Source organism: Camelus ferus, chromosome 9, assembly GCF_009834535.1.
Source record: "Camelus ferus isolate YT-003-E chromosome 9, BCGSAC_Cfer_1.0, whole genome shotgun sequence".
Lineage (NCBI taxonomy): Eukaryota > Metazoa > Chordata > Mammalia > Artiodactyla > Camelidae > Camelus > Camelus ferus.
In genome coordinates, this window is record NC_045704.1 from 15,078,964 (window position 1) to 15,100,881 (window position 21,918).

At 43.4% G+C, this 21,918-nt stretch overlaps 1 protein-coding gene and 1 non-coding gene across 4 annotated transcripts in view; one reads left to right on the top strand and one right to left on the bottom strand.

Annotated features, from left to right (window-relative positions):
* The window catches only part of PNMA8A (PNMA family member 8A), a 45,686-nt gene that overhangs the window by 14,264 nt on the left and 9,504 nt on the right, over positions 1–21,918 (top strand). The window contains exon 1 of one of the 3 annotated variants that reach the window (XR_004322294.1): positions 19,505–19,949. The exons of the other annotated variants lie outside the window; for them this stretch is intronic. The gene's annotated coding sequence lies outside the window, so the exon portion shown is untranslated. Of the gene's footprint in view, positions 1–19,504; positions 19,950–21,918 lie in introns of those variants that run through there. 3 annotated transcript variants of the gene reach the window in all.
* On the bottom strand, positions 71–141 carry TRNAP-AGG. The gene has a single exon. It is a non-coding gene; the product is annotated as a tRNA-Pro (tRNA).

Genomic DNA, 21,918 nt, shown 5'->3' on the forward strand with positions numbered 1-21,918 from the left:
CCCATATGCAGAAGTAAGTTCTTAATTTTTTTTTTTTGAGGGAGGTAATTAGGTTTATTTATTTACTTAATGAAGTTACTGGGATTGAACCCAGGACCTCATGCATCCTAAGCACGCACTCTACCACTGAGCTATACCTTCCCGAAGTTTCTGTCCAATCCATACTTTTTAGTGAACAAATTGCTGCAAAGAAGATACGTTACGATCCCTTTTGTTGAATATTTTAAGAAGGTATAATAATACATTGTTAATGCATACAGGTAAATTTGTTTCAGGAAGGTATAGGGTTTTTTGTTTGGTTGGTTTTGGTGATTGCCCTTGGAGTGAGGGACAGGGTAGAGGGCAGGTGGAAGGGATGCAAGGTGGGGGGCCTTCAGGGTTTATTTTGGTTTCCTGTACTTTGTCAGTTTCTACCCAGGCACTCATATTGGTTTGGTTTTTTTTTTAAGGAGTCAATATTCAGCCTAAAAAAGCATGATACACGCTACATGTGGCTGAACCTCAAAAGCATTAAGTGAAAGAAACCAGGCACAAACGACCACATATTGTATGATTCCATTTATATGAGATGTCCGGAATTGGGAAATCTGTAGAGACAGAAAGTAGATTAGTGGTCGTCAGGGGCTGGAGGGAGGGGAATGAGGTTTGACTGCTTAATGAGTACAGGGTTTCCTACTGAGGTGATAGAGATGTTTTGGAACTAGATAGAGGTGGTAGTTGGAGCACATTGTGAATCTACTGAATCCTGTGAATTATACACTTAAAATGGTTAATTTTATGTCATGTGAATTTCAAAGAAAAAAATTTTTAAGCAGTAAAAAATCTAGCATCTGGATGACAGACCTTTTTTGAGGGGCGTGCAGTGGGAGTTCTTTATACTTTCCCCTGAATTAAAAAAAAAAAAACCAAACCACAAAGCCAGACACATGTTAGATGTGGAAACCACATCACCCCTCGCTGCCAGGGAATCTAACTCTGCCGCAGATCTTGGAAGAAAGCTTTGGCTGTCATCTTTAGATGTGTATTTGAGTGTTTTAATCAACATGTTTTTGGTTGGAAAGTTTTTCGCTTCCCAAGGGTCAGGTTTTTTTTTTTTTTTTTTTTTGGTCAGAACTTAATTTTATTTTTCTTTTATAACTAAGTTTTAGTTAAACCACCTAGCAGCTATTTGATACTGATAAGGCTGGAAGAATGTGGTCTTCCAGATAAAATGTGAAGACACAACTTTTCTTAAAAATGATACTGAAACAAAGCATTGACTAAGGTCAGAATATGCGAATCATGGTCATAAATCTGACACAAACTACCTGTGTGCTGTGAAATGAGCAATAGAGTCATTCCGTTCCCCATTTACAGAAATAGAAGAAGAGAAAATGACTAAATAACCTCAAAGCTTCTTCTAATTAAAAAACAAAAATAAAAAACCCCAAAATTTTAAAAAAGCTATTCGGCATCTTAATTGCCTGCTTCTGCAACTCCTGTTACTACATTACAAAGTGAACTTTCGACAAAACAGTTCATTCAGGTTGGTTTTCATTTATGTTTAAGCCCATGAGTTGATGAGAGGGAATGGTACAAACAATGAAAATATGACAAATTAAAGTGTTTGTTTTCTTCAAGAACATAATAACGGAAGAGTTATTTTTTTAGAACCAAGGGTCAGTTTTTTAAAATTCCAGCCTGGGCTCTTCCATTCTTGCAAAACTGGAAAAGCAAGAGGCCTTGTAGAGTGTACAAGTCTAGTCACGCTCAAGTAAATCAAAGCCTTGGGGCTCCCACCTCAGTGAGAACGTTCTGGAACAACAGTGAATGTGTAGCTAACGTTAACGATTATAGTCCACGTTCATGCTCAAGGCAAGTTCTGGGTGTTTCCCCTATGACTTTCCCACTCGGATAAGAAACGTGAGCAGTCACAGAACATTCAAGAGTGAACTTCTGAAGCAAAAATTACTTACCTCCGCTTTTCCAAGATTCCGTTGTGCTTAAGGGAAGCATCTTCTATGAGTGCGAGCTGAGCTGTTTTTGAAAATGTCAACATAGGAGACTAAGGAGGAAAAAAAATCTGAAATAAACAACGAGAAAACAGATACGTCAGTAACGCAAGGGGATTGGCTCTGATAAATACTCAACTGTGTGATCAGCCGGCCATCATTAAAACAGCTTGGTACCCACCGAAGAATGGGAGAATCAGTGACCTCAATCTACGAGTACTGTTTACTGTTGTGAGGGTTCAAATCCTTGTGGGAAGGATGACTTATTCAGAAAGTGGTCTTGGGACAACAAGCTAACTGGGGAAACAGAGCCCACTCCCTACACTGAAATAAATTCCAGACAGTTCAAAAATGTATAAATTGATGGGGAGGATTTATCTCAGTGGTAGAGCACATGCTTAGCAGGAGAGAGGTCCTGGGTTCAATCCCCAGTACCTCCATTAAAAAAATAAAACTTGAAAATTTATAAAATAAAATTGTAAGAGTTAATAGAGGGAAAGATGGGTTCATAATTGATCATCTTAGAGGGGAGGAAGCTATTCAAAGCCAAGTGGATTTGCAGAGTGCAGAGATCTGGTTGCCCTCTTGTGAATATGGGCTAAAGCTGGGATTCCAGTCTCCTGTAACCCAAAACCCTCAAAGAAAACCAGCTTCTTAGCCACTGTGATTAACAGAAAAGTTAAATTTTGTATACGAGAAAAAAATGACAGTCAAAAGATAGTGACAAACTTGGGGAAACAAAGGTTTCATACTTCCTTTTACAAAAAGCTCCTGTAAATGATCAAGAGAAAGAGGAACAATTCCTGAGAAAAATGGTCAAGGAACAGAATTGGAAGTTTACCAAAAAACAGACACCCACAGCCAGTAAAGACATAGAAAGATGCTCAACCTCACACTAATCAAACGCAAAGCAGTAACAGTCACGAGGTTAAGATGGACATATAGATGAATGGAATAGAGCCGAGAGTCTGGAAAACAACCACGAGGTACCATTTTCCACAGATCTGATTGGCAAAAGTTCACAAGAGTTGTGTAATACTCCAGGCTGGCCAGGGTGTGATGAAACAGTATTACTCACTATTATTGGGAGTGTGAACCGGTCCAACGCCCATTTGGCAATAGCCGTCAAATTTTCAAAGTGACTTTTGTTTTGGGTTCCAGGGAACCAGCTTCTAGCAGTTTTAGTCTCAGGTATATGCCAACGTACTCATTCAAGAAGCATTCAAGGGGAGGGTTTGTAAGAGTGAAAAATAGAAGTAATCCAAAGGTCCATCAGTATGGAACCAATTAAATGAACTGGGGCACTGTCGTGGGAGGATGGGACACTCTACAGATATTAAAAAGAAACGCTTAGTTGTCTCCTGCTGATGTAGACCAACTTGGCGAATATTTTAAGTGAAAAATACCAAGGTGCAGTAGGACCCATGGGATCACCTTTGTGTAAATGAAAAACGTGATGTTGCAGGGAGGGTATAGCTCAGTGGTAGAGCGCGTACTTAGCATGCACGAGGTCCTGGGTTCAATCCCCAGTACCTCCATTATAAATAAATAAATAAAAGCCAATTACCTCCCCGTTGCCCCCCACCCCCTCAAAAAATGACATGGTTACAAATGGTAGTATATGCAACAATTCTTTTATTTTTTTCCTGGAAGGAAAAACAACAAATTTGAAAACAAATTGGTGGGGAACTGAGTGGAAGGGGTGTGGGTAGCAGGCTTTATTACATTCCTCTCTGTAACTCTCACATTTGAAAACACATTATTTTTTAGAATGCCGATGTGGCACAATAATTAAGAAATTTTTCATTTTCCCTATATTTCTTTGCATTAAAAAAATTGTAGTTTTTTTTTAAGTGAAATTACCCCCAAACCACATTTGCAGATATTGCTAAGTTAACCAGATTTCTCTGCTGTTCTTGGAAGTGTTTCCTGCCATTTCTAAACAAATATTTGCACTACTTATAAAGCGTCTTTGTTTTGGAAGGTGTATGCCTGTGGACAGTAGTTAGCTTTTAAACATTTTTGGTAGGGGCACGTCCATGTGTGAAAAACTCTACCAACTATTTCTGCAAAGGACATGCCTTGTCACGCTCCACTGAATGACAAGTAAGTTTCACGGGCTCAGCTGCTGTAAAAAAGCTCCAGTCCCTGAGTAATTGTTCTATAAAAACAAGTGACTGTATAACAAGTGAGGTGTGATCACGTGCTGTGGTGGAAGGGGGCTGGCTGCCTCCCCGTGACTTTGACTTTCAGGCTAAGCGATGTTAACAGCTGAGAGTCAGTAACAACTATAAAATGGAATTTCCCACTGCTGTTTGTCCACCTCCTGGAGATTAATATAGGCGTGCAAGATAAGCTATTGAAAAATTGTTACCACATGAGAGTAATGGAGAAACTTTGACAAAGAAGCACAATATATGGTGGGCAAGAAGAAGCCCTATCTGACAGTAAAGTGCATTATGGATAGCTAACGCCCCCAGGCATGAGAATTTTCATTTTGATGAAGACAGAGTTGCAACTCAGCAGGCAAGACAAGGACGAAGTGGCCAATCCTTTCTTTGGAGAGTGAGGGGATAAAAGCTGGGTTTCTATGTTCCTTTTGCTGAAATCTCGTTGGATCAAAAATTTAGGGATTTGCAGATATGACCTACTATACATAAAACAGATAAACAAGGTCCTACTGTCTAGCACGGGTAACTATATTCGATACCTTGTAATGGCCTATAATGAAAAAGAATATAAAAAGGAATATATATGCACAAATGAATCACTGTGCTGTACACCAGCAGTTAACACATTGTAAATCGACTATATACTTCAGTTAAAAAATAATTGCTGAATAAACATTGGTTAAATTGAAAAAAATGTAAATGCAAATCAGGAAGCCATCAAGCATTCCAAAAAAAAGGGTGAATTAATAACATGCACTTAGTGGGGAGGGCATAGCTCAGTGGTAGAGTGCCGTGCTTAGCATGCACAAGGTCACGGGTTTGATCCCCAGTACCTCTGTTAAATAATAATAATAAAATTAACTTAATTACCTCCCCACCCCCCAAAATAATATGCACTTAGAAGTGGGGGAAATACTTTTCTAAGCGGAAGAACAAAACTCAGAAGCTATGAAGGGCAAGCTTGATACATTTGAATTTTAAAGCTTATATATGATCAGTGGTACCTGCATTTTGTATTTGGAGATTAAAAAAAAAAAGCAAAAACTTAAAAAAATGTTTAAGGCTTGTATATGATCAAAGAATCATAACGTCTAAAAAACTGACAAACTGAATGCATATATTTGAAATCATTCCATGGATGTGTTCTCTTTTTTCTCTATTTCCAAAATCTTCTCATTATTGTATTTTTCTCTAACATTTTAATGGTTGTCAAATGAGCTGGTCTCAATTTTCAACAATGTCCTGGCTCCTGTGACTTGGTAACAGTTTTTAAACAGCTGCTGGTTCTAATCTCAGTTACATAGATCCAGAAGGATTCAAAGGGGTGCAGTGGGGGAGTTTCTTGGGGGAGTTGTTTTTGGTTTTGTTGTTTTGTTTTTTCCTGAACGGAATTGTGAAACTCTTGTCATTTCTTACCACAAATGAGAAAATCACAAGGAAAATGCCCTGAATTTGCCAGCATGAAGCCATCTAGAATAGCAAACCTTTGTGTTCAAACTTGTTACACAGTCATTTGTTGTTATAAAGCTCTTATGTCACAAGGCTGAATAAATCCATAGCAGATGCTCTTGTCAGTCCTTGGAGCCTGAGGAATGTGAGAGGTCACAGCTGCGAGGTTAAACAGTCTCACAGGCAAGGACGTGCCTGGGCCAGGCTATTCAGCTAGGGCTATATGTGTTTTACTCAGTGACAGATTTACAAGAGCAATCAGACTTGCAGAAAGGGGGGAGGCAGAAAAAAAGAAAGAAATTAAAAAGAATCACTGGCTGCAGCCAATCATGCAGTCTTGGCTTCCAACACATTTTATTTTTAGGTTGTGATAGTTTGGTTTTTATTTCATAAGGATCCATATAAAGAAGAAAACAAGAAACGACCCATTAACCCACTGCAAAAATAGTCCCTGTAGACATTTTAAAATAAGGTATGCACAGTGTTAGACATTCAAGCAGTGTAGCATTGAAAATAGAAACCACCACCCACCCTACTTCTCCTCTGTCTCCCGCTGAAGCCAACAACTGTAACGGGTTCTCCTTTTTCCTTCTAAAAGAGAAAACATGTTTATATCCAGGCATGAATCTCTCTCTATGTGTGTATATGTATGTGTCTGTATGTTGTGTATACACATGTGTAAATGTATGTATGTGTACATATATTTGTGTGTGTGTGTGTGTGTATATATATACACATATATACATGGTTGGATATTTTCACATGTGTATGTGTGCCTATGTGTGTATAAATGTATGCATATATGCTTCTGTGTAAGTGTGTATGCGTTTGGGTATATTTGTGTGTGTGTATACGTGCATGGGGTAACAGCAGAAGTAGCAGGATAGCCCCGGAAGTTACACCATGTCACTTCCGCCTCATGCTATTGGTCAAGACAGTCACAAGTCCTCCCAGATTCAGGAGGTGGGGAAACATTAGCCTCTTAACCGCAAGGCCGCGTTGCAAAGGGGTGTGTGGACATAGGGAAGCATGATGCCATTATTTTAACAGTTGGCTACAATTAGTTATTGTAAGGCATCATCAGTGTCTTACAAGTTTAGTAATAGATTCAAGTGTGTTTATTATAGACTAAACAGATAAAGTGCATGCGTAAACAGAAACAAAAGTGTGCGGGGTCCTGGGTATAGCCCAGTGGTAGAGCGTGTGCTTAGCATGCAGGAGGTCTTGGGGTCAATCCCTAGTACCCCTGTTAACAACAAAATAGTATAAATAAGTAAGTAAAAGCAAGCCAGTGACGAGAGTAAGTCACAAAAGGAGGTTGATGAATTAAATTCTCTGCATTGAGATCCAAAATGAAAAACAAAGTTCTCTACTTCTCTTTCATAATTTGTATGTCTGGATCAAAGACGATTTATCATGGATGTTATGGTTGATTTGAGAATATTTACTTCAGATTTTGAAGCAGCAAACTTGACATTCTGCTTTTAATTTCTCTTTTTAAAAAATTTTTATTTTATTGAGTTATAGTCACTTTACAATGTCGTGTCAAATTCCAGTGTAGAGCACAATTTTTCAGTTCTGCATGAACATACGTATATTCAGTGTCGTATTCTTTTTCACCGTGAGCTACCACAAGATCTTGTATATATTTCCCTGTGCTGTACAGTATAGTCTTGTTTATCTATTGTATATATACCTGTCAGTATCTACAAATTTCAAACTCCCAGTCTTTCCCTTCCCACCCTCCTCCCCTCTGGCAACCACAAGTTTCTATCCTATGTCTATGAGTCTGTTTCTGTTTTGTATTTATGTTCATTTGTCTTTTTCTTTCTTTTTTTTTTTTTAGATTCCACATATGAGTGATCTCATATGGTATTTTTCATTTTCTTTCTGGCTTACTTCACTTAGAATGACATTCTCCAGGGACATCCATGTTGTTGAAAATAGCGTTCTGTTGTCGTTTTTTATGGCTGAGTAAATTCCATTTTATAAATATGCCACATCTTCTTTATCCAGTCATCTGTCGATGGACATTTAGGCTGTTTCCATGTCTTGGCTATTGTAAATAGTGCTGCTATGAACATTTGGGTGCAGGTGTCTTTTTGAAGTAGGGTTCCTTCTGGATATAAGCCCAGGAGTGGGATTACTGGGTCATATGGTAAGTCTGTTCCTAGTCTTTTGAGTATAATCTCCATACTGTTTTCCACAGCGGCTGCACCAAACTGCATTCCCACCAGCAGTGTAGGAGGGTTCCCTTTTCTCCACAGCCTCTCCAGCATTTATTGTTTGTGGACTTTTTGAATGATGGCCATTCTGACTGGTGTGAGGTTTTACCTTATTGTAGTTTTGATTTGCATTTCTCTGATAATTAGTGATATTGAGCATTTTTTCATGTGCCTATTGATCATTCGTATGTCTTCATTGGAGAATTGCTTTTTTAGGTCTCCTGCCCATTTTTGGATTGGGTTGCTTGTTTTTTTCTTATTAAGTTGTATGAGCTGCTTATATATTCCTGAGATCAAGACTTTGTCAGTTTCATCTTTTGCAAGTATTCTCTCTCATTCCCATAGGTTGTCATTTTGTTTTGCTTATGGTTTCTGCTTTTAATTTCTAATAATTTTTCTTGAGTAACGCATGGCTTAAATGCAATGAAATTACTAAATATTACATACAGTTCTTCAGGGTTCTTTTATCTAGTGTTATGGATGCTAGTGTACCTGTTAATTCTAAAAGATCAGAATCATGGGGAATCACAATAAAATCCAACCCCTCAACCAGTGGCCATCCTGCTGCCCTCCCTGATCATTATGGGATGGATGGTGTCACACGGAGGGGCACTCAAAAGCCTGGAAATTGCTTGGCCACACCTACTGACTGTGTATCCCCAGTGATCAGGCTCAAGGCCTCCTGGGCTATGACTGTGGAGAACACTCCAGGGTCACCAAACATGACTGTGACTAGTAGTAAAGGATGCTGGGAAAATGAGTCCCTGGCTTTAAGCCTCAGAAGCAGAGGTGGGTAGTGAAGAAGGGGGCTGCGAATGGTGGTTGGGTTACCATAGTAACCACTGGAGTTCCGTGTCATGAATAAGGAAGAATTTGAGAGAAGGAGGAAAGAGAAAGTCCTATGGGTGGCGGTGGCGGTGAGGATAATTCCTCTCCCTGAGGTGTGGGGTTTACAGCCTGGGAGGCCATCCGTGGTAAGCTGTGACTCTGGAATCTTCTGTAACAAGGGAGAAATAACAATGACAACAGTAATAATTAGTATCTAACATACGTGCGGGGCAGCTGTTCTACAAACACAGGCTCATTTATTGCTCCAACAAACCCTATTATTATTCCTATGAGTATATCCTCGCCAGGCTCACAGCTTCACTCTTATTCCCCGCAATGTGTTCCCCACTCAGCAGTCAGAGGGAACTGTCTAAAAGTCAGGATTTGTCTCTCCTCAGCTCAAAGCCCTCCCATGACTCCTGCCTCACCCCCTCACAGTCCTTGCTGTGGCCCCAAAACTTCAGACAATCTGCCCTTCCTCCACCCGTCATCTCTCTGACCTCATTTCCCCCTCCTTCTCACCTGGCCAGCCACACTGGCTTCCTTGCTTTTTTGTTGAAAACTCCAGGCAGGCTCCTGCCCCAGGACCTTTGCACTTGCTAAGTCCTTCTGCTAAGGTTCTTCCCTGATTTCCATAGGACTTGCTCCCCTGCCTCCTTCAAGTCTCTACTGAAATGCCCCTTTGTCCATCAGGTCTTCCTAACCCAGTCCCCTAGCTCTGTCAGTTCTCCCTTCTTGATTTGTTTACTACATAGCAGTTACCACCATCTGACCTCCTAGAGAGTTTACTCATTTCTTTTGTTTTTCTCCTTCTCTAGAATGGAAGCTCCTCAAGGGCTGGGGTGTTTTGCTCTCATTCATGCTGCTTCTCCAGCACTTAGAACAGTACCTGGAACCTAGAAGATGCTCAATAAATATTTTTTCCAATTGATTTTTAAAATTGAAGTATAGCCAGCTTTTTTTCCCCCAGTAAATATTAGTTGGATAAAGAGAGCTAATGTTTATTGTGCACTTACTGGTTTCCAGCACCACCCTAAGCCCTTCCAATGTATCCATGCATCAAACTCTCATTTCCGTGCTGTGAGGATTCAGTTCTCCCCAGTATCCAGATTGAGAAATTGAGGTCCAGGAAGAGGAAGAAACTTGGTCTACCACGTTTCTGCTATGGTAACGAACTACAAACTTAGTGGCTTAAAACCACACACATTTATTGTCTTCAGTTCTGGAGGTTAGAAGTCTAAATAGGTCAGCAGGGCTGTGCTCCTTCTGGAGGCTCCCGGGGCGAATCCTTTTCCCTGCCTTTTCCAACGTCTAGAGGCCTCCGTATCCCTTGGCTCAAGGCCCTTTCTTGCATCACTCCAAACTCTGCCTCCCTCCCTCTCTGACTCTGACCCCTCTGCCTCCCTCTTTTCTTCATAAGAATCTTTTAGATTCCTTTGGGCACACCTGGATAATCTAGGTCACTCCCCATCTCAAGATCCTTAACTTGATCACATCTGTGAAGTTCCTTTTGCCACGGGAGACAACACGTTCCCAGGATTGTGTCTTTGGGGGGCATTATTCAGCCCATCCCCGTTCCTAAAGTTACATCCAGAAAATTAACAACAGCGCTGAGAAATTAACCACTGGCGTCTGGCTGACTCCAGCCCGCCCCCACCCCCCACCTCCGCCTTCCTCTATCCTTACTGGCAAGAGGGGACCCGCCACAGGCCCGCCTTTCTCTGGGGGCTCAAAGCGATACTTCCCGTGCCGCCTTGGAAGGCCTCCAAATTCTGGGCGCCGCGGCCCCTCCATCCCCACAGCTCCCCCGCCCCTGCCACTGAGCTCCCGCTCCTGGAATGGAACTTGTTTCCTTTGGACCCTGGTTTCTGAACACTCTTCCAGGCCATTCCGTCCCCCTCCCCCTCAGCCTGGGGACATGCTCTGTTCAGGATTTTTGCTCATACTGCACCAGGTGGCGGGTTGGAAGGACCCACGGGGTCAGATGGCGCCAGATTCCAGGGCGTAGAGTGCACGTAGTATTTGCAGGTGGGCTGGGGACTAGAGAAGGGGCGCCACTTCTCCTCGGGCAAAAGCCATACCCTGCCACGACGCCGGGAAAATTCAAACTTGCCAGCCTCCCGGATTTCACAGAAAGCCCAGTACCACAAACCTCAAATGCATAACTCTCCTGTTTTTCTAGTAAGTTTTCTTCTCCAAGGCTGCGGCTGGTGAGTCTCCTGTCTCCTCAAACCGCCAAGGGCTCCCGCCCAGCCCGAATCCCCAGCTGCTGATCTGGCAACTTCCTCTATTAAGAACAGAGGCGAGACAGGCAGTGAGCGCAGAGAGGTATTGCCCGGTAGAGTTCTGAGTGTGGATTCTGCAGGCGGACTCCCCACCTTTAGGAAGCCTTGACTCTTCCCTTCTGCGTGACCTTGAGGAAGGCGCTCCCTCTCTCAGGGCCTCAGTGTTCTCATCCATAAGATGGGGATGAAATCATAATAGTATCAGCCTCAGAGGATTCTTATGCAAATAAAATGAATTATATCTGCAAAGTGCTTAGAACAGAGTCTGGCAGGGAAGTGCTATACAAGTACATAAGGACACAAATGAACTTATTTATGAAACAGGAAGAGACTTACAGACATAGAAAATAAATTCATGGTTACCCAAGGGGAAGGGGGGGAGGGATAAATTAGGATTTGGGGATTAGCAGATACAAACTACTGTGTATAAAACAGATAAACAACAAGGTCCTACTGTGTAGCACAGGGAACTATAGTCAATGTCTTGTAATAACCTATAATGAAAAAGAATATATATATATGTATAACCAAATCACACACAATTATATACCTCAATTTTTAAAAAATATAACCAATAAAATTAATAAATAATGAATAATTAAATAAAAATTAAAATAATAAAAATATACTTCAATTTTAAAAAAATAATTAATTAAGAAAAAAAGAGCCACCATTCTTGAAGTCTCAATGGACACACCTTCTGCTCACTCTTTCAGGGTCTGATTTCTGTCCCCACCTCTCAAACAGGAGCAACCCTTGCCAAGGTAGCCAGGTGTCTAACTTGTAAAGCCAACAGAACAGCCACTTCTTCACCATCATCTGACTATTGCCACTTCCCTGAAGCTCCCCCCTAACCCTGCGCTGTTAACTTCTTATTTAGAAATAATTTCAGGGGGAGGATACAGCTCAAGTTGTGAAGCACATGTTCAGCATGCACAAGGTCCCGTGTTCGATCCCCAGTACCTCCTCTAAAAATAAATTAATTTTAAAAGAATTTAAAACTTACAGCTGAGTTTCAGGACTAGGACCAAGAGCTCCAGTATTTCTGTAGCACTTCTGCCATGTATATGTCATCATTCTCTCTTTCTCCCCAGCTCCTCCCTTCCTCCCTCTGTTATGAGGTATGTCCCTTCCTGCAAAATAGATACGTCGAAGTTCTAATCCCCCAGGAGCTCAGAAAGTGAATGTATTTGGAAATAGGGTCTTTGCAGATGTAATCAGTTGAGATGAGGTCCTACTGGAGTAGGGTAGCTCTGTAATCCCATGGGCCTTGTGTCCTGTAAGAAGACAGCCACGTGAATGAAGACAGAGGCACAGAGATGAGCCACGTGATGACAGCGGCCGAAATGGGAGTTGTGGGGCTACAAGCCAAGGAGAGCCGAGGCTTGTCAGCAAACCACCAGAAGCTAGGAAGAGGCACTGGTGGCTTCCTCTAGAGGCTACAGAGGCAGTGTGGCCCTATTGCTTTCAGGCCTCTGGCCTCCAGACCTGGGAGAGAATACATTTTTGTTGTTTTGAGCCACCCAGTTTGTGGCACTTTGGTCTGTCAGCCCTAGGAAGCTGACACACCCCAGCCCCTATCCTTTCTCTGTATACATTTTTTTTAACCATTTGAGGCTTGCACCCATCGTGTTTCTTTACCCCTAAATATGTCAGAGTTCACTTCCTAAAAACACCCTCTTTGCCTTTTTTTTTAAAAAAACAGTATCACACACTTTGCTGTATCGTGTAAGCAATACATCTTGAGGATTTCAGCGTATCGTTTCATAGAAAGGGAGTTTGGTCTAATTCTAATCTCTTGGTATTCAAACACACAGTCTCTTGCTGCCTCCCCTCATGTGCGTTCTTTTCTCCTGTTTTGGGGGGGAGGTAATTAGGTTTATTTATTGATTATTTAATGGAGGTACTGGGGGAATCGAACCCAGAACCTCGCGCGTGCTAAGCACGCGCTTTACCGCTGACCTGTACCCTCCCCCGCACAGTACCTTTTCTTGATTCCTTTCCTTCTGCCTGACAGCCATCCACCCGGGGGCCACCTCTCCTTTCTCCACACCCTCTCTTTAGATGATCTCATCCTGCCCCTTGGCTTAAAATACTTCCCATGTGCCAAGTGACTTCTAAATTTATATCCAAGTCCCATCACTGCCCTGAACTCCGAGCCTGAGTGTCTAACTCTGGACGCCTGCTAGGCTATCAAATTTAAGACCTCCCCAAATGGAATTCCTGCCCTCCCACCTCGTTTCTCCCTCAGGCTTCCCCGTCATAGTGAATGGATGCATGGTCATTCTAATCATCTGAGCCAAAAACAGTCATTAAAAAAAAAAAAATTTTACCGAAGTGCAATTTTTGTCATGTAAAATTAATCATTTCAAAGTGTGCATAAGTGGCATCTACTACCTTCACCGTGTTGTGCCACCATCACCTCTAGTTCCAAGACTTTTCACCACTCCCCCAAAAGGAAATCCGGCACTCAGGAAAGAGCCACCCCTCTCCCCCGCCAATCCTTGGCAACAACTAATCAATTTTATGTCTCTACAGCTTTACCTAGGTGTGGATTACTTAATATACATGGAATCATACAACGATGTCCTCAAGGCTCACGGATCTGGTAGCACGTGTCAGAACTTCATTCCATTCCGAGGCTGAATGATACTCTATTGTATGGCAATACCGCACTTTGTTTATCCATTCATATATCAGTGGACAGATCTAGTTCTGTAAGAAGGTACATGTATCAAGGTAGGAGACTGAGCCATACTTTTTATTTAACAGCATGTCAGTTTGATGGATAACATTTAAATATTTAACTATATACAACGTAACAACAGCAATTCAAAATGGGGAAGGACTGGAAGAGACATTTCTCCAAAGAAGGTATGCAAATGGAAACAAGCATATAAAAAGATGCTCAACATCGTTAGTTATTAGGGAAATGTAAATCAAAACAATGAGATACCACAACACTCGCTAGGATGGTTATTATTTGAAAAAAAAAACAAAGAAAATGAAAAGAATAAATATATTACTATTTATCTAAATATATATGACTGAATCACTATGCTGTACAACAGAAACTAACACAACATTGTTAATTAACTATACTTCAATATTAAAAAAAGTTTTAAAAAGTGTATGTGATGGAAAAAAGAAGTGTATATGCTGCAACTTTTCGAAGGACAGTTTAGCAAGAGCAGCTCTGTGGGAGCCCTGGAGCCCCGCTGTCTGAGTTCGTTGAATTCTGGGTTTGCCACTTATTAGCTATGTGGCCCAAAGCTAGTTAATTTGTTCTTTATGTGCCTTAGTTGCCTCATCTGTAAAATGGAACAAATAATAGTACCTTCCCTTAAAGGCTTGTTGTTGGGAGGATTGAATAAATTAATAGTATAAGGAGCCTGGGACCCTGAATGGGATTGTGGAAATGGGGAGGTAGTGCATTCAGTTGCATTTTTAGCCAAAAAAGTGTTTACTGAGCACCTGCTATAAGCAGGGCCTCGTTCCAGATTCCAGAGGCACAACCTCAAACAGGACAGACCCCTCTCCCACAGCATGGTGTAGGTCCCAATTTATCCACCCCCGGAGTTCCGGGCACTACTTTTTACTTGTATTGATGGCTGTTGGACTCGTGAATGTGTCCCTAGTGTTAGCATAGGGCTTGGAACAGAGCTTGGAACATAAATATATATGTATATTTAAACAGGATTAGTTGCCCAGGATCTGAAAATGCTTAAATTCAGAAATCTATGTTCCCCAACTCCAGTGCTCTTCCTTGACCTGCAAATTCCTATAAATGCTTTGGTCCTTAGTTACCTTATTAAACCCCCCCACGCTGGGGGTCCCATGTCACCCAGAGAAAAATTTCCAAGTCCACATCAGGGGCTACATAGTCCTGCCACCCCCTCCGCTCTCCTGCCACCTGCTTTTTCTCCAGCTTTTTCCTTAACTCTCCCCAGTCACATGGCTGTCTCTCCAGTTAACTCTTCCTTAACTCTCTGCCCCAGTCACACTGCTGTCTTTGCTATTCCTCAGACATACCAGGCAGGCTCCAGCCCCAGGGCCTTTGCACTGGCTGTTCTTTCTGCTGGGACCACGGTCCTCTCGAATATTCACAGGGTCACTCCTTCATCCCCTTCAGGTCTTGGCTCAGACATTGCCTCTGTGAGACTTTCCTCAGCACACTGTAAAACATTACAACAGCCCCCCAAACATGTGTGCATACACACTTTTTATCTCTCTTTCCTGCTTTATTTTTCACCAGACCACGCTTTATCATCACATGACCTATTATATACCTTTCTTATTTATTTTGTCTCTGCTCTGTCTGCCCCACAGAGTGTTGGCTCTCAAAGGGCAGGGAATTTTGTCTACTTCATTGACTGCTGTCTCTCCAGTGCCTAGAATCTAACAAGTAACTTATTTGAGATACATGATAACAGATAATATGCTCATTTCCTTTCTTTGTAAAGCTTTCTTACTCCTCAGCAGAAAAAGACCCTCAAATTTTAAAAAGTGAGTAAAGATATGAACAGAAAATTCACAGAACAAATGAAATCAAAATAACAATGTGAAAATTAACTGTGTGACCCTAGATAAGTGATTTAACCTCTCTGGTCTTTTTCCTGACTGTAAAATACAAGAGTTGCTGAACAAATGTTTGTTGAATGAATGAACAACTAAATCAATCAAACAACTCATAGATTGGTAAAAATTAAATGACAGTACAGATACAGGGCTTAGAATGTTGCCTGGCACATAGCAGTCCTATGAAAGTGTTAGTGATGACTCATTTTAGAAATAGTATTATTGTTATGATTGTCATATGCATCCGTCAAGGTCCCTTCCAGTGTTACCTCCTCCAGGAAGCCTTCCCAGATGAGATCAAACAGGATCAGTTGCTCAGGGTCCCCAGAGCACTTTATGTAGTTCTCTCTTTAAATTCCAGCAAAACATGTCTCAATTAGTATACTCTGCATTCTTTGCCCCACACCAAAGTCAGAACACATCTTCGTGATAATTACAGGGCTTCTCTCCCTGGCTGTAAACAGGCTGCCCTGGCCTGCCATAACCACTGGACTAAGCTCCTAAAAGCAGGGCTTGTTTCATTCACTCAAGTATGCCCAACACGTCGCCGGAGCCTGGAACAAGGAAACTTCTCAAGCAATATTGGTAGATCGAATAAGTGAACCATTCTGTTTCCCGCTTCTCGATTTGGAATGTGCATAAACTCAGGGGTATGCAATGGTGCCCCAAGGATTCATAAATCCACGGCAAAATTTTTTTTTCCAAGGGGCGTGTTACAAACATCTTTATTACAAGTCTTTTTTCCCCTCGTTTTGTTGAAAAATAATTGACATCCATCACTAAGTTGAAGGCATACAGCATGATGGTTTGACTCACCTATGCTGTGAAATGATTACCACAGAAAGTTCAGCTATCATCCACTTTCTCATATAGATATAATAAAAAGGAAAAAAGGAAGAAAAGGAAAAAGGAAAAAGATTTTCTCCTTGTGTTGAATACTCTTAGTACTTTTTTTTTCTTTTTTTACACCCTCATATTTATTTATCAGGTAAACAATATGTTTAAAAATCACTACTGCTGAGAACTCTTAGTACTTTTAAACCAACTTTCCCACATATTGTGCCACACTGTTAGCTGAAGTCATCACGTTGTACATTACATCCCTCATGCCTGTTTATCTTATTACTCAAATTTTGTATATTTTGACCACCTTCATCCATTTTTTCCACCCTTAACCCCTCTGTCTCTGGCGACCACCAATCTCTTTGCTATATATGTGAGTTTGAGTTTGTGTGTTTTTTCTTTAATTTTTTTAATTGAAATATAGTTGATTTACAATGTTGTGTTAATTTCTGGTGTCCAGCCTAGTGATTCATTTATACATACATATTCATTTTCATATTCTTTTTTATTATAGACTATTACAAGGTATTAAATATAGTTCCCTGTGCTTACAGTAGGACTTTGTTGTTTATCTGTTTTATATATAGTAGTTAGTATCTGCTAATCCTGAACTCCCAATTTATCCCTCCCCACCCCCTCACCCCCTGGTAATCATAAGTTTGTTTTCTATGTCTGTGAGTCTGTCTCTGTTTTGTAAATAAGTTCATTTGTGTCATTTTTTTAGATTCCACACATAAGTGATATCATATGGTATTTTTCTTTCTCTGTCTAACTTACTTCACTTAGTATGATGTCCATCTCCAGGTCCATCCATGTTGCTGCAAATGGCATTATTTTACTCTTTTTTAATGGCTGAGAAGTATTCCATTGTATAAATATACCACATCTTCTTTATCCAGTCATCTGTTGATGGACATTTAGGTTGCTTCCATGTCTTGGCTATTGTAAATAGTGCTGCTATGAACATTGGGGTGCATGTGTCTTTTCAAATTAGAGTTCCCTCCAGATATATGCTGGGTCATAGGGTAAGTCTAGTTTTAATTTTTTAGGGAATCTCCACACTGTTCTCCATAGTGGCTGCACCATACAACATTAGCACCAGCAGCATAGGAGGGTCCCCTTTTCTCCACACTCTCTCCAGCATTTATCATTTGTGGACTTTTGAATGATGGCCATGCTGACCGGTGAGAGGTGATACCTCATTGCAGTTTTGATTTACATTTGTTCTCTTTCTTTACCGGAACATGATGAAAACAAGATCTCTTGTTTATCCACACATACATTTTCTCTTAGTAACTCAGATGGTAATGAATGAATGGTGATGTGCATCCAAATCACCTAGGTCCTTATTAAAATGCAGATCCTGAGGCAGGAGGTCTGGGCTGGTTCCTGGGCGTCTGACAGTATATTTGATTCTATCATCTACTCATACATCCATCGCTACTTTTTAAGGCAACGGAGCCTACGCAGTGATTGAGTATCATCTCTGCAGTTAGATTCGCTGAGTGTCAAGACTTCCTGGATGTGTGATCTTTAGACAGGCAATTCATTTCTCTCTGCCTCAGTTTCCTCATCTGTAAAATGGGAATTATGACTAGTACCCAACTCATAAAAAGTATTAGAGGAGTCAACTCAATGACCCATCATAAGTGCTCAGTGAGCGCATGCTGTAATGATCAGTGTAAGGACGTTATAATGATGCAATGAGTTAATTCATCTGAAGTGCGTAGGACAGTCCTGTGAAAAACACAGGATGCTTGTACAGTTTAACTATTACAATTGCTAAGGAAAATGTTTTGATTTGGGGATGCAAGGTCTCATCTTTTTCTTTTCTTTTTTTAATTAATTATTTTTTGGCAGGGAGACGTAATTAGGTTTGTTGGTTTGTTTGTTTGTTTGTTTGTTTTTAGAGGAGGTACTGGAGATTGAACCCAGGACCTCGTGCTAAGCATGTACTCTACCACTTGCGCTATACCCTCCCCCTATAGTTACAAAGTAAGGTGAGATTTAAATCTATATTGATTCATTCAAAGCACATGAAAAGATCCTCAACTTCATACATCACTAGGGACATGAATATTAAAGCCATGATGAGATATCAGTCCCACTGGCCCCCTTGCTTTTCTTAAAACACGCCAAATTCATTTCAACCACAGGACATTTGCACTTGCTGTTCCTGTATTCTGGAATGCCCTTCCTCCAGGAATTCACATGGTTCCTTCTTTCTCATTTAGGTCTCAGGTTAAACGTCACCTCTTCGGTGAGGCCCTTGCTACTATCTATCTAGGACAGCTCTGTTCCCTCAGCCTGCTTTGTTCTTTTTAGCCCTTGATTTAATATGGTGTGTCTGTTTATTGGCCGAACATCAGCTTTCCAGGAGCAGGGATGCCTGTCTGCTTGTTCACTGCTGTCCCTCCAGTGCCTGTCCCTGGCTTCTAGAGCAGGGCTCTGTTGAATAGTGTCCCCCAACATTTGTGTCCACCCAGAAACCCGGTTCAGATGAACTCATACTGGATTAGAGTGGGCCCTAAATTCAGTGACCAGTATCTTGATTAAGAGGAGAGACACACAGATACACAAGGAAGGAGGCCACGTGGTGACATGGGCAGAGACCAGAGTGACCCAGCCCTAAACTAAGAGTCTGCCAACGACGGCCAGCAAATGCCAGAAGTGGAAGAGGTGAGGAGGGGTCCTTCTCTAGAACCTGTGGATGGGGCTTGGCCCTGCCAACACTTTGATTTCAGACTTCCTGCCTCCAGAACTGTAAGAGAATACATTTCTGTTGTTTTAAGCCACCCAGTTTGTGACGGGTAGCCAGAGTCCCTAACCCTAACCAGCTTCTGGTGGCCCCAGGTGTCCCCGGGCTTGAGGCTGCATCACCCTAATAGGGAAGAACAAATCGGACTCCATACTGGGTCTGTCTCTTTTACTTTAACTTTTGTATTCTATCACTTTTGCTACAAGGTAATCACTAAAGGGATGTTGCCTACAAGTTTAAGTTGTACATAATGGCCCATCCCTGGGAATCCTGCCTCCCAGGTAGTAAGCATTAAGCTAAAATACCTTTGTTTAGCTCACAGGAGACATCCTGACCAGGCCCCCCTGTGAATGACAGCGGGAAGGAAGCAATGAACACCTCCCCTCCAAGTTTGTCCCACCCTTGAACGAATCAGACCCCACAGCGGGGGTTCTCAAGCTGGTCCTTCATCAGAATCACTTGGAGAGCCTTTTAAACACAGATTGTGGCCCCTCCCTTCACTGCCCTCTGCCCTCCGCCCTCCCATCCCCAGCAAGAGGATCCGGTGAGGCCCCGGAGGTGGGAGGTCCCTTGGGTAGCCTGAACTGGTACCAGGGCTTTCAGTAGTATTTCAAATCCAAGGAGGCTTCCAATGGCGCCAGCAGATTCCAGTCCCCAAATGCAGCCTTTTGGTCCTGCCCGGGTTGTGGTTTCAACTGTGATTTTCAGGGAGGAAGTCCCAGAACTGCAGTTTTGACTCCAAACCTAGCTGCCCCTCACGTCACCAGGGAGAAAAACCGTGAGTCACAGACATGGAGGGGATAGACGCCATCCTGCAACAGGTAAGGACCATCCCAGGCCCCATGGTGGGGTGATAGGAAAAGAGGAAACTGTTGAGGGAATAAGGTAAGGAGGGATTTGGAGCCTGGCTCACCTGCGGCACTGCCACCTATAAGCTGTGTGACCTTGGGCGGAATACTTAACCTGAGAGCTTTCAGACACCCCTGCCTAGCCGCGCTCCCAGACTTTCTCATGGAACTGGTACAGGGTATGTACAGTTGGGGGATCAGGAGTTCCTAAAACCTCCCAGGTGATTCCAATGTTCGCTAAGTGTCAAGAACTGCTACCCTAGGGCTCCACGAGAGAACCATACCCCACAGCAGGGGTTCTCAAACTGGTCGTGCATTAGAATCACCTGGACGGCCTTTAAAACACAGATTGCTGGGCCCCTCCCTCAGTTTCTGAATCTGAAGGTCCGGAGTGGGCCCATTCTTAAGTTGATGCAGCCGGTCTTAGGACCTTACTTTGAGAATTGCTGCCCTACAGGAAAGCCCACTTTCCGCAGTCCGGCGTACAAAAAACAGCTTTGGAGCTTCAGGGCGGTGGAACAGTGCCCCACGCACCATTAGCGCTCGAAAAGCGCCGTCGCGTCCACGATTTTAATCAACGGTCCGGGAGCGCCTCCTGGTGGGGACCGTACGAGCACCCCGAGAACCAGCGCGGGCGCGATTTAACTGGCGGTCTTGGAGCGCCACCTGGTGGGAAACTGGAGCACGGCAACTCGCCAGAGTTGATGCTACCTCGGCAGGCCTAGTAGGGGGTGGAGCGGCCTGTGCGAGGGGCGGGGCCCTATGGGCACCCAGCTTTGGGGAACCCGATGGAGGGAAAGGGGGGGTCGTTTTCCGTTCCTGGAGCCCTGGCTTCTCCCTCTGGGCCATTGTAGGATCATGTCACGGCCCTGAGAGTCTCGGGCGCCCGAGTATCTGTTTGATCTGATCCAGGGGTTGGGACAGGGTCTTCCTTGAAGTCCCAGCTGGAGGCAGCCCTGGCCTGTCTGTACGCCGCGAACCCCTCAACCTCGACCCCAGAGACCTCTGTACGCTCACAGTCTAAACTCCTGTCACGTGGAATTCAATTAGACAGCCACCCCCACAAAGGCAAGTGGATATTTTGGAGACACCGTCTCCCCTACGCCCAGCAGGGAATCCTGGCACCGGAGGGGTCAGGGATTACACGTGAAAAAACCCTGATCACCAGTCTTGGCTCTGGGCTTTTGCACCCGTTGCTCCTGACTCCTGAGGGCGCTTCCCTTTGGCATCCGCCAGCCTCACCCCTCACGTCCTTTGGACTTGGCTCAGCTGGCTTCTCTGAACAATCTTAATTAGTTGATGACTGCAAACCCTCTCCTGTCCCGGCCTTTTCATGCCTCTGCCCTCCAAACTTTTCTGCCCTGCAGTCACCACTGCACAGGGCGGTAACTTGTACTTGTCTGGGAAGTTTATGATCTGTCCCCCAGGTGATGCTCTCCCAGAATAAGCTCTTACCCGTCCCGCTACCAGAAGCAGCCGCGGCCCCAGGGCCTGGATACGCATCCTTTGTGGCCCGCTCGGCTTCCTCCGGCCTTTCTCGAGACGCTGCCCTCTTTTCCATTTACCCACCCCCGAGGCCCCCGAGGCCGCTCATCTTCTCCGTCCTCGTCGGGGCCCGCGGCAGCTCCCGGGCTTCTCGCATTGGGACCAACCCGCTGCTGCGGGGCCTTTGGGGGGTCCGCCTGCCGCGCGGTCCAGGCAACATCTTGGCGCCTTGACGTGCGAGGACGGCGGGAAACGCTCCTCCCCGCGCCTCCTTTGGCTCCGCTCCCACCCGGGCGTAGCGTTCTAGCACCTTCCTCGCATCTCGGGTGGGGTTGCCACGCCCGCGCGATTCATTCAGTCCGTCAGTCATTCAGCAACTAGAACCTGCGCAGCCACGTGAGCGGGCGCTGTGCCGGCGCTGGGGACGCAGGGGACCCGACGGACCCCGGGAGCCGCC